Below are 14,160 nucleotides of genomic sequence, written 5' to 3'. Positions count from 1 at the left end.
CAGTAATGTTGCGTGTGTGAGTGTGTGGGGGGTATGTGCTTACCGGCACGTAGTCACCGCAAGAAGTTTACACTAATACATCTACACACACATACTTGAGTGCAAATTTATTTAGCCATATGGCGACGTGGACGTTTGTTTGCATGTGTCTATATTTATATCGGCATTACGCTTGAGTTGATAAGTAAATCAAGTGCAAATACATTGTTTTTCAGCGCACAATTAAAAGGAAATAATTAAAAACCAAAACAAATATTTGTGTTTCAAAAAAGACTTTAATTGAGCATTAATGCCTCAGGTTGAGTTTTTTATGAGACGCTGACCATACATACATATGTATGTGTCATTACACTAGCAAGAAACGATGATAATAAGTGGAATAGTGATACTTGCACGCAACTGTTTTAGTTGCGTTAACTTGTAACTGTATGTTTACATTTCTAAGTTTATTTATGCGTGTAGATTATACTCGAATTTATGTGTTTTATAATTCAATTTGTTATAATCAATATTATAATATTTTAAGCTATTTTTGTTTAAATCCTTCCACATATTTTTGTAATGTGTAATATTAGCGCGTATAAAAAGGATCCTTGGTATATGAGTTGTATAAAAGTATGCGTGATTATAGGTGATCCATTAACGAAGTTCACTACTTTTTTTAAAGAACAAACATAGAACTTCAAATTTCTTTGGCTTTTATTTTTTGAAGATTATCTCTTTCAACTGTTGGCTGCGGCGAAAGTCTCGGATGGTCCATCCCTTGAGTCCAATTTTTTGATGACTCGTGTCTTACAAATTTGACTGGTACTGGGGACTGACACGCGTGATTATTTGCTTCAAGCCGCCCTAAATTGAAGCGCGATTATCCGCATAGACTTTAGACCTTACAATTCCTCAGAGGAAAATGGAAATGTGGTATATAACATGAACTTGGCGCCAATCGGCTGGCCCAAAACGTGAAATTATCTGCTCACCGAAGTGTTCTCTTTATAATTCATTGATTGATGGAATGGATGTGTTGGGGGAGTCGTGCCTTTGTTGAAACCAACATTTCCTCCCCTGAGATCTTTAGGCTTCCAATTCCGGGGGGGGGGGCAATAAGTCGTAAGAGAGGACGTTCTTACCGGAATTAATATTTTTGTAGAAATATGGATCCGACGATTTATACCTTCCCCCAAACCGCAACAAACTGTTTGTTTAATTCTGAAAGAAATGTCTAGCTCTTGATATCTGCAGATTTGCTTTCGTCGCCCAAAATCGACATGGAAATCTTGTTTGCCTCTTCAAGTACACGGTTGCTATATTTTCTTCACATTGAACGTGGTGTTATTCGGATAGATATTATCCATAATGAACACGCTTGCTCTCACGATGTGGTGGTGGTACCTGCGAAAAACATTCTTACAATACGTGAATTTTCGTAAATTAACTTGAACGATTTGTAAAACGTTGTTTAAGCGTAAGTCTGATCTGTCTCAAAAAAAAGGACTATTAAAAATAGTATCCTTACATGACCACCTGTCAGAAGCGGTATAAAGTCAATCGGAAGTTCGAAAATATTTAAATTAGGTGTATGGAGGCTGAGGACGTATTGACCCGATATTTTAAATATTATCCATTTCTCCCCAGAATTTCCATATGCTACGTGGCCGCATATATCACCCAGATTGACGATATATTTATTCTCCGTAAAAAAGCAAACATTTACACTACACAGCATCCGTGAAGCGTAAGCTGAAATACTTTGAAAAAACATTATTTGCCCAAAGTTTTATTTTGATTACATCATCGGTATTAAATTTGTACACTGCCAAGTGAACGAATCAGATGATATTAAATAAATTGGATTTTAGAAAGTAAATGGGTTAATCATTTTGCCCATATTTTGGCCCAAGTTTTTCACAGCTTTCATAATAAGTTTTAAGATATCTGAGATCCTCTTAAAATTTTTAGTATTAACCGGACGGATGGACGGAACTATGAGATTTTTAAGCGCAATCTAACGAAATATGAAAAAGGGACGATTTTTTTATTTACTTTCACACTAGATGTGCCGCTTAATGAACGAAATTGTATGTTCAAACGCATACTTGAAAAAGTAAATAATTTAACTGTGGCCTCTACAAAATTTTTCACAAAGAAATAGATATGTTCTAAGTTCTATCCAATAAGCGGAGAAGGAATTCCAAACAAAGTTTAATTACACACAACCCGAAAATGTGTTTATCAAATGTGTATTAATCATTTTCCTTTTAGTATTTTGGGATTTGGCAACCCTAGTGGTGCAATCTGGCAACTCATAACTTTATATTTAAAGTCGCCGAAATATATACAGTAGACTTTCGTAGATCACTTTTAGAAGTGATTTTAAATATTCTGGTCCGGCCGTGAAGTAAAACTTTCGTCCAAAATCAGTTGAAACTTCACTCAATTTTTTGCTTCTATCATTCCGGAAATCAACTATTAATGCACTGTGCGCAACTCATATTGTCCCACTAAGAACGCAACTCATTGTTGATTATATAGATATTGAAAAAAAAAAAAAAAATAGCTATGGGCATTAATGATGACGCTTTTTTTTTCATAAGTAAGCAGAATTAACAGAACGCCGGAGAGGCGGAACTTAACCTAATCCCAACTCAGATGACTGACTTATAAGTGCAGTAAAAATTTCAACACGTTTAAACTACTCCATAGTGCAGTTTTTAACTTTTCCCTTACAGAGTCTTTTTTTTGGACTTTCCGTACACATCGAACAATTTAACAGACTGACGTTGTTTTGAAATTTGTATAGATAGCCTCTGAAGCATCCATGCTCTTAATATTTGGATCAGGACGTATTCCATTATGTCCATCGGGCAACGAGTCATAACCACCTCTTTGCATGCCAGCTAACATAATTAAGAGATTTTTCCATATGGTCCGACACTGTTGAAAACACCACGTTTCCTGGGCCTCATCTATGTCCGGACTAAACCTTACCATCTTAAACGAGGATAGATAACCATTACGACAACAACATTAACATTTGTTTTTTATTACTCTAATCTGGCAAGGCAAACTTCGTATACAACAAGGACATCAATAGTGATCTACATCTAGCAAGTCTCTCTATCTTACACGGTTTTACCATATCAGGTTTCGTGTCTTATGTCTTTTATATCTTTGTCGAAGCTATCTTATTTGGCTATACTTTTTACAATTGTAAATAATAGCTAGTGTGGTTTAAAAAGGAAATAAATAAAGTTAGCCCCAGTATTTAGTTATCATAAGGGCAGTGTTTAAAGCGAATAAGTGAAAATAATATGATCACGGAGTTTAATCCTAACTATATTCCGTAAATACTATCAAATCTTTATTTACACCTTTTATAATCACATTTACAATCAGTTAGTGTAAATATTTATCTGTTCAAAAAGCTGCCGAGATAAAGTGCTAACGAAAGTTAAAAGTAGCCGCTGCTTGCTTGGCGAACGATGAATGAATATTGACAGCCGTCAGAATATAAGCAAACACAACAAAAAAAAATAATTTATTTACTTTTAATATTTATGCCAATAATAAGCAAGATGAGGTAATTGTAATAAAATATGCGATTTTTTTCATTTCTGTTCCAGCTGTTTGTTAATTACCAACGCAAAATTAATTAAGCATGCAAAAATCTAAAATTCAAATCTTAGCGAAAGTCTAAGCGCTAAACAAGGTGCTGTTGTAATTGTTGTAATCCATGCAAGCAAGGTAAATATATTGGAGAACACGTCAGTAATTTGTTCTCTCATAAAATATTGAGCTACTGCCAACAATCCTTTTATTATACAATACTCTGTACATACATACTTGTATATATATATGTATATATTTAATTGTTCGCATGCGCTTCTATTTTGGTTGCATAACAACAAGGAAGTGCTAATTATATTCTCGTAACAGTTGTACTTAAGCGAGCATTATTTTCCGATTCAGTTGCATACATACATCTTTGGCACAGTGTAAATATTTGCATATTCATATCGGGAATGTAACAGGTGTTATTTACAACGTTTTCTGTATTTGTTTGCCTTTCAACCACTTATCTATATTGTTTAATAATATTTATGAAACAGAAAGTTTATTAGCGCTAATGTTTTAATTAGTAGCAATACTTGATTGACCACTTTTTAAGACCTACATTCAAATATTTATGATTGCAATGGTAATGAGTGTCTATGAGTTATACGTCATTCTGATTGAGTTGTTCTTGTCGCAAAACGTTCAAAATATTGTAAATATATAACGAAGCACTAAATTAAAGTATAAAACTGAAATTTAGCTCAGGGCGTCGCAATGACATGAGGCACATGTGGGCAAAAAATTTTGCAAAATTGGACGTGGTCCGCCCGCTTATAAATTTAATGTACATATCTCCTCAACTTCTGAAGCTGCAAGAACCAAATTTGCTCAGGGCAAATATTGGAATATATTCCTACTCACCACCTATACAACTGTACTATTAAAAACTACTAAAAGCGCAATAAATCGATAACATTTGCTGCCAATTCGAGATACCAAGTGTTACCAAATCTTTCTTCACCTGATCTCACCAATAGAATGGAGGTCTTTCCTATGCTTCCATCGGCGGGTATTGAATCGAAAACTTTCAAAGCAGTAGTGTTCTCTTCAATCCGGATAACATGACATAGCTAGCGCAGCCGTTGCCTCTTGATTCGCTGAACTACGTCAATCTCGTACAGCTCTTCGTTCCATCGTCTGCGGTACTTACCGTTGCCAATGCGTAGAAGACCATATATGTATATTCCATAGAACCTTTCTCTCGAACACTCCTAAGGCCAACTCTTCACATTACGTCATTGTCCATGCCTCCGCACCATATAATTGGACGAAAACGTTGAAGGTCTTGTAGAATTTGGCCTTTGTTAGTCGAGAGAGGACTTTACTTCTCAATCGACTATTCAGTCTAAGTTATAACCGTCAACAGTGATGTGAGAGCCAAGTCGCGCGTGCGGCGACGGTTTGTTTGATGACAGCAGATTTGCTACGCTTCCTTATCCCATCTGGAGAAAGCAGAGCTAACTGCGCGGGTGTTAAGGCCAATGATATCAAAATAATCGGCGTACGCCAGTAGCTGTACATTCTTATAAAATATTGTGCTATCTCGATTCAGCTCTGCACCTCGAATTATTTTCTTCAGCAGTAGATTGAAGAACACGCACGATAGAGAGTTGCCTTGTCTGAAACCTCGTTTGGCATCGAACGACTCGCAGAGGTCCCGATGATCAAGAAGCTTTTGGTGTTGCACAATGCCAGCTTATTTTCGAGTTCTCTAAAATTCTCGGAGTTCTAGATAATAAAATGAACGAAACGAATTAAAGTTATGACACCATTCTTTTCTATTGGTGAATGAGAACGTTGTGTTTGATTCCTCATAAGTCTCCTTTACTTGGTCGCAATGCCATTCTCGTGGTGGCGCCGAGTCTAACTCCAATGGACTCATTCACCAATATAAAAGAATGTACCAATGGTTCTGTGATCGATAATTTCAAAGGTGAAATCTACATATTCAACAATGGCTCAAAGGGTCAAGTAGGAACTGAAGCGAGCTTCTTCTGTAGTACTCGTATTCCGTAAGCAGAAAGCAGCTTCAAACTAAATTACTACAATTCAGTCTTTCGGGCCGAAATTGTTGGCAATTAAGGTTATTCGTAGCGCTTATTCTAATTCTCTGTTGGCAGACCAAAATACTTCTACTTCTCGTCAAAAGGAAACTTAGTAATATTGCAGTAGTAAGGGCAGGGATCGTACCCGTAAGGGTATTTGAAAAGTGGGTTCGTCGGAATGCAGAGCAAGCGTGGCGGATGATGGTACGCTGGAACATTATCTACTATGTAATGCTCAGCTTTCAGTCGGATGAGACGGGATATATTCCACCGCTCCCAATTATTCAACTTAAGAGACATTTAGCAGCTGGTATGTGTTGCTGGATAAGACTTAATTACCATCCGTATGTACAATGTGCCTAATAATGGATGAGGTCTGGCACTCATGCACCTCCCTTTTCAATCAACCAGATCATAAGATCCTTAAAAGCGCTTCGGTCTATCACAAATTGTTTGAGACGGCTAATGTCGGTTTCGGATATGTCTCTTGGTTCGTCGAAGGCAAGGCTACCGAAATGTTTTCACCTCAATTTTTCAAAGGCTGCGCTCAATATTCTCGCTCTGGTGTCGGAGTGAATACTCACCTCACTGAAAAAGCCTGTACATCGTAGCAGTACGCCTTCTTCTTCTTCTTAATTGGCGTGGACACCGCTTATGCGATTAGCAGTACGCCTACCGTCACTTTAATATCAGCCACTTCTGCCTGAAAAACACTAATATGGTTCAGAAGCCAAAAGCTAAGATTTTCTTAGGGAAAACACCCACTCCAAGGAGAGGTGTGTAAAGAATGAAAATATAAGTTTATGTGGTTGGTAGTGGGAGTAATGCTACAATTGCTGCCGACCATGATTATGATATTAGCATAACTTTTCTCGTGGTTCTAGTATCCGTATTACCCTAGATTAAACCAAATATCATTTATATTATCAATAGCTAGTAGAATTATAATCTGTGTTTAGCTATAATGCATATAATTTTCTGCTATGCTCATATGACAATGGCACGGGCATGCTTGCATTAAAGAAAATTACATAATGTTGAACTTAATGTTCTAAGAGCATGGTAATTAGTAGCTGCTTAGTTGCATTTTATTACAAGCGCATGCGGATCGTGTTCAATATAAAATCAATGAATAAATTTTAATACCAGTGAAGCAAATGGTTTTAGTAGCTGCTTAGAGCAAGTTTTAAATGAGCGATCAGGTATAATCAAGCATAATTGTATGCTAGGAATGCCGAACAAGTATTTGGTACATAAGTATGATACATATATGTATGTATGTAGATTAGTATTGGTATATATTAGTATAAACAGATAAAATAAAATTTGGTATATGAAGTAGTGATTGAAACAGGGTATATAAATTTAGTTAGTTGAAATCTTTCGTTATTTTTTCGAGAATGTAAATACAAGCTTATATACGAAATGTGTTCAAAAAGTATCGCGAATCGTAACTGACAGTTTTCTTCGATTGCAGGTGCGTGGTACATCATGAGTTCTTGCCACAGGGAAGAACCGTCAATAAGGAATATTACCTGCAAGTTATGCGCAATTTGCGCGAAGCAATCCGCCAGAAATGCCCGGATTTGTGGAAGAACAAAAATTGGCTTTTGCACCACGATAACGCCCCTGCTCACACATCATTGCTTGTGCGCGACTTTTTGGCCAAAAACAACATACTAATGATGCCGCAGCCACCGTATTCTCCAGATCTTGCCCCCTGTGACTTTTTCTTGTTCCCTAAACTGAAGAAGCCCATGAAAGGACGACATTACGCTTCTCTTGACGAGATAAAGACGGCATCGAAGGAGGAGCTGAAGAAGAAAAATGATTTTTTGAAGTGCTTCGAAGATTAGAAAAACCGTTGGCACAAGTGTATAATATCTCATGGGGATTACTTTGATGGGGAAAAAATAGATATTCATGAATAAATAAATAATTTTTCAAAAAACACAAAATTCGCGCTACTTTTTGAACACACCTCGTACATATAATCTAATCATAAAATCTCACAAAACATCATCTTTGAGTCTTCATAATATACTTAATTTTACAATTTTTTCTGGTCGTAAGAAATTGGATTTAATTTTTCTTTTGCTCCTTATGGTGTAATCTCCGAAGAAATTGCAACTGCTTTCTCTGGATTCTCTGAATCAATGTGACTTGAGATTATTGCTTTAATTATTGACACTGAGACCCATTGTAATCACTTTTGTTTAATGTTTTGAGTAATGTTCTTAACGCTTAACATAAAAGCATACATACGAGGGCTGCTATATATATTTCTGGCCTAATAATGAAACTAGGCATATTTATCAACGAAAAGGTTTTTTTTTTTTCAAAATATTCTCCATCAAGATTTATACACTTTTGCATGCGCTCAAACCAATTTTCGAAGCACTTTTTCCACTCCGATTGAGACACCTCCAAAACATGGTTTTTGAATGCTTCAACAGCATCTTCTGGCGACGAAAATCGTTGACCACGCATTATATTCATGATGTGTGGGAATAAAAAGAAGTCATTGGGGGCCAAGTCAGGGCTGTATGGCGGATGACCCATCAATTCGACGTTTTGGCCGGTCAAAAAGGCGCTGGTTTGAGCCGATGTGTGAGAGCTCGCATTGTCATGGTGCACAATGATTCGTCTTCTCTTGTTCGTTTTTCGAATTTCTCCGAAGACTTCAGGCAAACAAATGGTGGTGTACCACTCAGAATTGACCGTCCTACGTTGCTCAAGCGGAACAGTCGCCACATGACCAGTTTTGCCGAAGAAACAGGCGACCATTTGCTTCGAAGTGCTTCTTCCACGAACAACTTTCGTTGGATTTGGCTCGTCTTGGAAGACCCACACGGTCGATTGCTGTTTTGTTTCGGGCTCATACGCATAGATCTATGATTCGTCACCTGTGACGATCTTATAAACGTCTTTTGATTTGAAGCACCGCGATCGTATTTTTTCAGCATTTCTTTACACTAATCCACACGAGCCTTTTTTTGAGCGATTGTCAAATTGTGCGGGATCCAACGAGAACAAACCTTTTTTACGGCCAGGTGTTCATGCAATATCGAATGTATGCTGGTGGGAGAAATGCATAGGCATGCCTCTATCTGAAGGTATGTTACATGACGGTCTTGCATTATCAGTTCACGTACGGCATCGATGTTTTCTGGCACAACGGCTGTTTTTGGACGACCTTCACGGAATTCGTCTTTGAGCGTGCGTCGGTCACGATTGAATTCGTTGTACCAGTTTGTCACAGTGCTATAGGATGGTGCTTCATAGCCATACAAAGATTTTAGTTCATCGATACACTCTTCTCGTGATAATCCACGTCGAAAGTTGTGAAAAATGATCACACGAAAATGTTCACGAGTTAATTCCATTTTTTGGCCGAGAAGAATTTTTTAATTCCCTGTAATTCACGATTAAATGACAAAACGTTCTGAGTGATGTTATGCTAAAAAATGTCAAACTTTCCAATGGAAATGTCAGATTCCACCTGGCAACACTTAGTATTGCCTAGGCCAGAAATATATATAGCAGCCTATGCGTATGTATGTATTTATATGCATTAATAAATCATACATTCCATTGCTTATACATATTTAGATATAATTATACATAGCACTGCCCCAATCGATTAGCGACTTATCACTCTGCGCTTGCTTAGACGTGAGCATTGTGATTGATATTCATAACTTTTTTAATAAATCTTCATATGTTTGCATTCGCAAGCGATAAAGCGTTTCGTATTAGTCAATTACGTCGCCGCTGCTGATCAATCATCGCAATTATTACAACATTTCTACATATGTTTATTATTTACAATATAAGCAAACGTGCATAAATATTCTTAGAACATATTTTATATGTCATATTACTAATGACTTATGTAATAAAATAACTACATACATGATTTATAGGAACGTACATACTACTGTTCTGAATGGACGATAGTGATTAGTAGATATGTAAATTATGCAATATTTTTGTAAAATCTCTTTCGATTTACGCCGGTAGCAATTGTTATCTACACTCAATCTGCATCAGTTATCTAATTTATTTGTTTGTACAGACATGTCTATAAAACTGCGTGTTGGGCGAACAGTCGAAGTATATGACATACATACTTAAGTTAACTCTAGTTCCGTCAATATTTTGCCGATATTTCTACAGTTTAATATATGCGTATTTTATTTACATTCAACTTTCATGTCTATTTATAGACAAGTTCATGTACATACATATATACATATGTAAGTACATTTATTAATTGGATTATGACAGGTGTGTATAATTTGCGCCCAGATGTTGGAATGCTAATTGATAGGTGTTTGCAAATTCTTGAAAAAATAAAAGTTACTAGACAAATTAATGAGCTACATATGTCTATGCTCAAATTGTAAATATATATAACGCAAAAAATGTGATCTTATATACTAACTGAACGATCCAAATCAGAGTCTTGTAAGGAATTTTTATGCTCTTGCAGCCTGTTGCTACAGAGTGTTATGGTTTTGTTCACCTAACAGTTGTACGTATGACCTAAAACTATTCGATATGGTTATATATACATACAAGTATATAAATGATCAGGGTGATGAGAAAAGTTGAAATCCGGTTGATTGTCTGTCTGAAAATTGAAATATCTTAATGAAACTTGATATGACAAGGCTATATAGGGACTATGGTAAAAATTGGATGATGGTGAATTTTTGGTGAAATTCCATATCTCGGGACCCGAACGACCGATTTCAATAAAATTTGGAATTTGGCATTCTTTTCATATGACACGCTGTGAAAATGAGCGAAATCGGATAATAACCACTCCTACTTCCTATATAGTACAATTTCAAATCCCACTTGTCTCTTTCACTTTTTAGTACACAAATCAAGAAGCAATTAATATAACGCGATGAAACTTTGCATGAATAATGCCATACAATTGAAAATCAGGGATAATCCTTTTTTTATAATGGTATGTCTGTATGTCAAAAATGGGTTGAATCGGGGAAATACTTCCCTTAGCCACCATACACCTAATATAAAGATTTTCTAACTTCCGGGCGACTTTGTACTGCATATATTGGCCAATATGTGAGTTATCCCAATGAAAATTAGAGAGCGTGTTTTTCGCATAACAGTGTATTTTTGTGTCTAAAATAGATAAATTTGAGCGATATAACTTATATATCAATTACGACCCTGATTGAATTCACGATATCACTAGTTATTGATTCATCGCTAAAAATCAATGCACTGTTGCTGTAAGTTGTAAGTCACCATTCAACGAAAATTTCGTTTCAGCGACCGCTCTTTTTAGATCTGAGAACAGAAAACAATCGCTGGGTACCAGAACTGGAGAACTCAGTGTATACCGAAGCAATTCGAAGTAAAATTTTTGCCACTATTTTCACTGACTTGGTACACGGTACATTGTCTTCGAGAAATATCATTTTATTTTTCTTCAAATGCAGTCGATTTCCGGTGATTTCGTCCTTCAAATCTGATATGGCTATATAATAACCGCTGTTGTTTATGGTCTTTCCTTTTTCAGATAGTCAATAAACATTTTTCCATGCGTTTGCCAAAATAAAAGCGCCATAATTTTGACAGCCGATGGTTGTGTTTTCCACGCTTTGGAGAGGGTTTGTGTAAATGATGAAACCATCGACGCAAAAACTCGGGCTTTTATATTTGAACATTTTCAAACTCTCTTCCGAATCTCTTTGCACAGAGCTCTCTTATACCCAAATATTTTTGAATGATGTGATGCACACGTTCAGTTGATATCTTTATAGTGCATTTTATGGACTTTTTTCTGTAGGACTCGTAGTTTTGCCGGAAACCAAAATAACCCGTTTTTTTCAACTCACTATGAATTTCATTCCTGTTTTATCATTTTCAAGGGCTTTTGCATTAGTCTATATATTTAACACCTTGATAAAAACTTTCCGATTTAAGGTTCGCGTTTCTAGTCCTAGGGCTCTTGAAGCCATTTATTATAATTTTTCTCTAACATGGACAGTAATATATGCATGAAAAGTACATTATTATTATTATTATATATTATTATTACGTCTCTTTAAAAATCAGGTGATCTGCAATATTTTCGTAAGCAGTATATATCATTTTTGTTTCTATTCGATTCCCACAATCACCGGCTCTACGATACCGGAATTGATGCGGATTCGTAAGGCAGGTAATATGTTAATACCGTCATTACTTTTAGATCAACACTTAGTAGCAGTGCAACAGCAGTGTTGCTCCGTATCCTACACATCCTTGCTGGCATGAGTCCAACCCGTAACCCATAACTCCACCTCGGAGCTCAATTAGGCAGCATGACTCCCAGTATGATCAATCCCTCAGAGAAGTCCTTGTCCCTCGCACCGTCTGTCAGACCGTAATGCGTTGGAATATTACATCAGTGAGGTGTAATTCCTGTTGTGGCTGGTATCATTTGCAAACGTGTTTTGAGGTTGCACCTTGCTGTAAGAATAAGCCTTCACAGCAACCACCTATGATTTCGCTAACCCATACCCAAGTACGACCACCGCCTCTGCGGGTAATACGGCTGCAGCAACTGATACCGTTGCACCTCCTCACCCGCAGGATCACAATAAAGTTTACCGCGAAAAACCTGACTTCTACAACAATGGATTACTGAGGAAACTTGAAGAGTTAGTCGAGTTTATGAGTCAGGAGGGCATATCGAACAGGGTGCATACCAATCAAGAAAGATTTTCTGAAATGTGCAGGTTTCAACTCTAACTAACTCTTGCTTAAGATTCAGAATTTTCGGATCGAAATCTAAATCGACAGCAAAAATTCCGATGGTAAACAACTCTATAATTTTACATATGGCAGTCTGCGCCCAACGGGCAGCACTAGGAACAGATGCAAAGAGACGTTTTTGGCAAAATACAAGGCAATTGGTCGGCTGATCATCAACAACGCCACCCCAATGTGGTTACTTGGATGCAGCAGGACTCGGATGGAGAAGTTATAGACCTGTCGAAACACCGCACTCGGGACTATAGCAGAATGTCTCCTGATGTTTCCCATCGAACATTTACTTATTAATTCACTTAGCTATTCCGATTTGTTTCAAAACTTAAGTTTTCAAAAGCAATACATTTTATTTTAAGATACTAGATATACCAAATAAGTAAGTGGGGAAACATCATACTCTCATCTATCAATTCCAAAGCAAGGTGGAGCTGAGATTTTTTATTTCTGACTAAATTGAGTGCTATCAACTACGCACACAAGGGAATTCAAGAATTTCATGGTTAACTTCGGCTGCGCTGAATATGTACTATGATTCCCTTCACAGGTGAAATTTTTAAAGCATTAAGGGGGTACGTACTACGTAGGAGTGCAGCCCTATCGGGTTCAATTTGCACTTCATGTGCCATTTTGACGAAAAATTTTCAAAACTTCGGAACAAATTTTTTTGCTGTTTTGATTACTTTAAACCCTTAATAATAATGTAGAAACCTTCGTTTGACTCAGATGGTAACGGAAAGTTTTTAAAAATCAGATCCGAGGTGTCGTGCGCTCGATAATGATATTAGTAATTTTTGCAAGATCTTTAAACGCATTTTCTCGAAACAGTGTTTTTCGAACTGGTATCCATGATTCCAGCCAATATTCTTGGCCTATTTGTCTATTTTTTTTGGAATTTTCAGTAAAGGCTTAGTTATCTAATGACCTATAATCATCATTGTTAATAGATATTTGACAACATTATGACACAATTAGTAACAAAAAACAGGCGAAAAAAAAACAAAAAAATTAAAAGTTGCATTATTTTTTTATTTATCAATGAATTGTTTCAGTCGAAGGTCATTAGATAGCTATTCATATGTACTCTAAAATAAAATTTATCCCGTCGGTTTCAGATCATCCACAATGGAGAAATCGCGAGTATCACTTTTAAAGATAGCGTCTTCGGTCACCCATATTTCCACCGGATATCAAGAAAAATTTAGAAAGAAAAAATACTATATTACATGTAGAATATATGAAAAAAAATTGTGTGAAAAAAATTATTAAAAAAATGTTGCTTTTACCATATCTTACTACCCCCTAATCGATGACTTTGGATATAGCTACCATAATTCTATTGGTATCCGGAGTGAACAATTTGTTCGTAAGATTTAGCGATGCTTTGTAAAATAATCTAAAAGAGTTTTCCATACAAGGACTTTCGTTTCATTAGTCATTTGTATGGCTGTTATATGCTATAGTGATCTGATATCGGGGTTTCGTCAACTGAGAAGTCAACTGAGAAAAGGATATGTGAAATATTTCAAATTTATGTCCCAAAAGCTTAGGAATTGATGTATATACATATACAGATAGGCAGACGGGCAGTTTGACGGACATGGTTAAATAAACTCAACTCATCACGCTGATTAGCTATATACATATATGTCCCCCTGGGTTCTTCATATAAAAAGGTTCAAACGTTTTAAAAAGTTGAACAATGATA

This window comes from Bactrocera dorsalis, chromosome 5, assembly GCF_023373825.1.
Source record: "Bactrocera dorsalis isolate Fly_Bdor chromosome 5, ASM2337382v1, whole genome shotgun sequence".
NCBI lineage: Eukaryota > Metazoa > Arthropoda > Insecta > Diptera > Tephritidae > Bactrocera > Bactrocera dorsalis.
Note: the sequence above shows the minus strand (reverse complement) of the source record.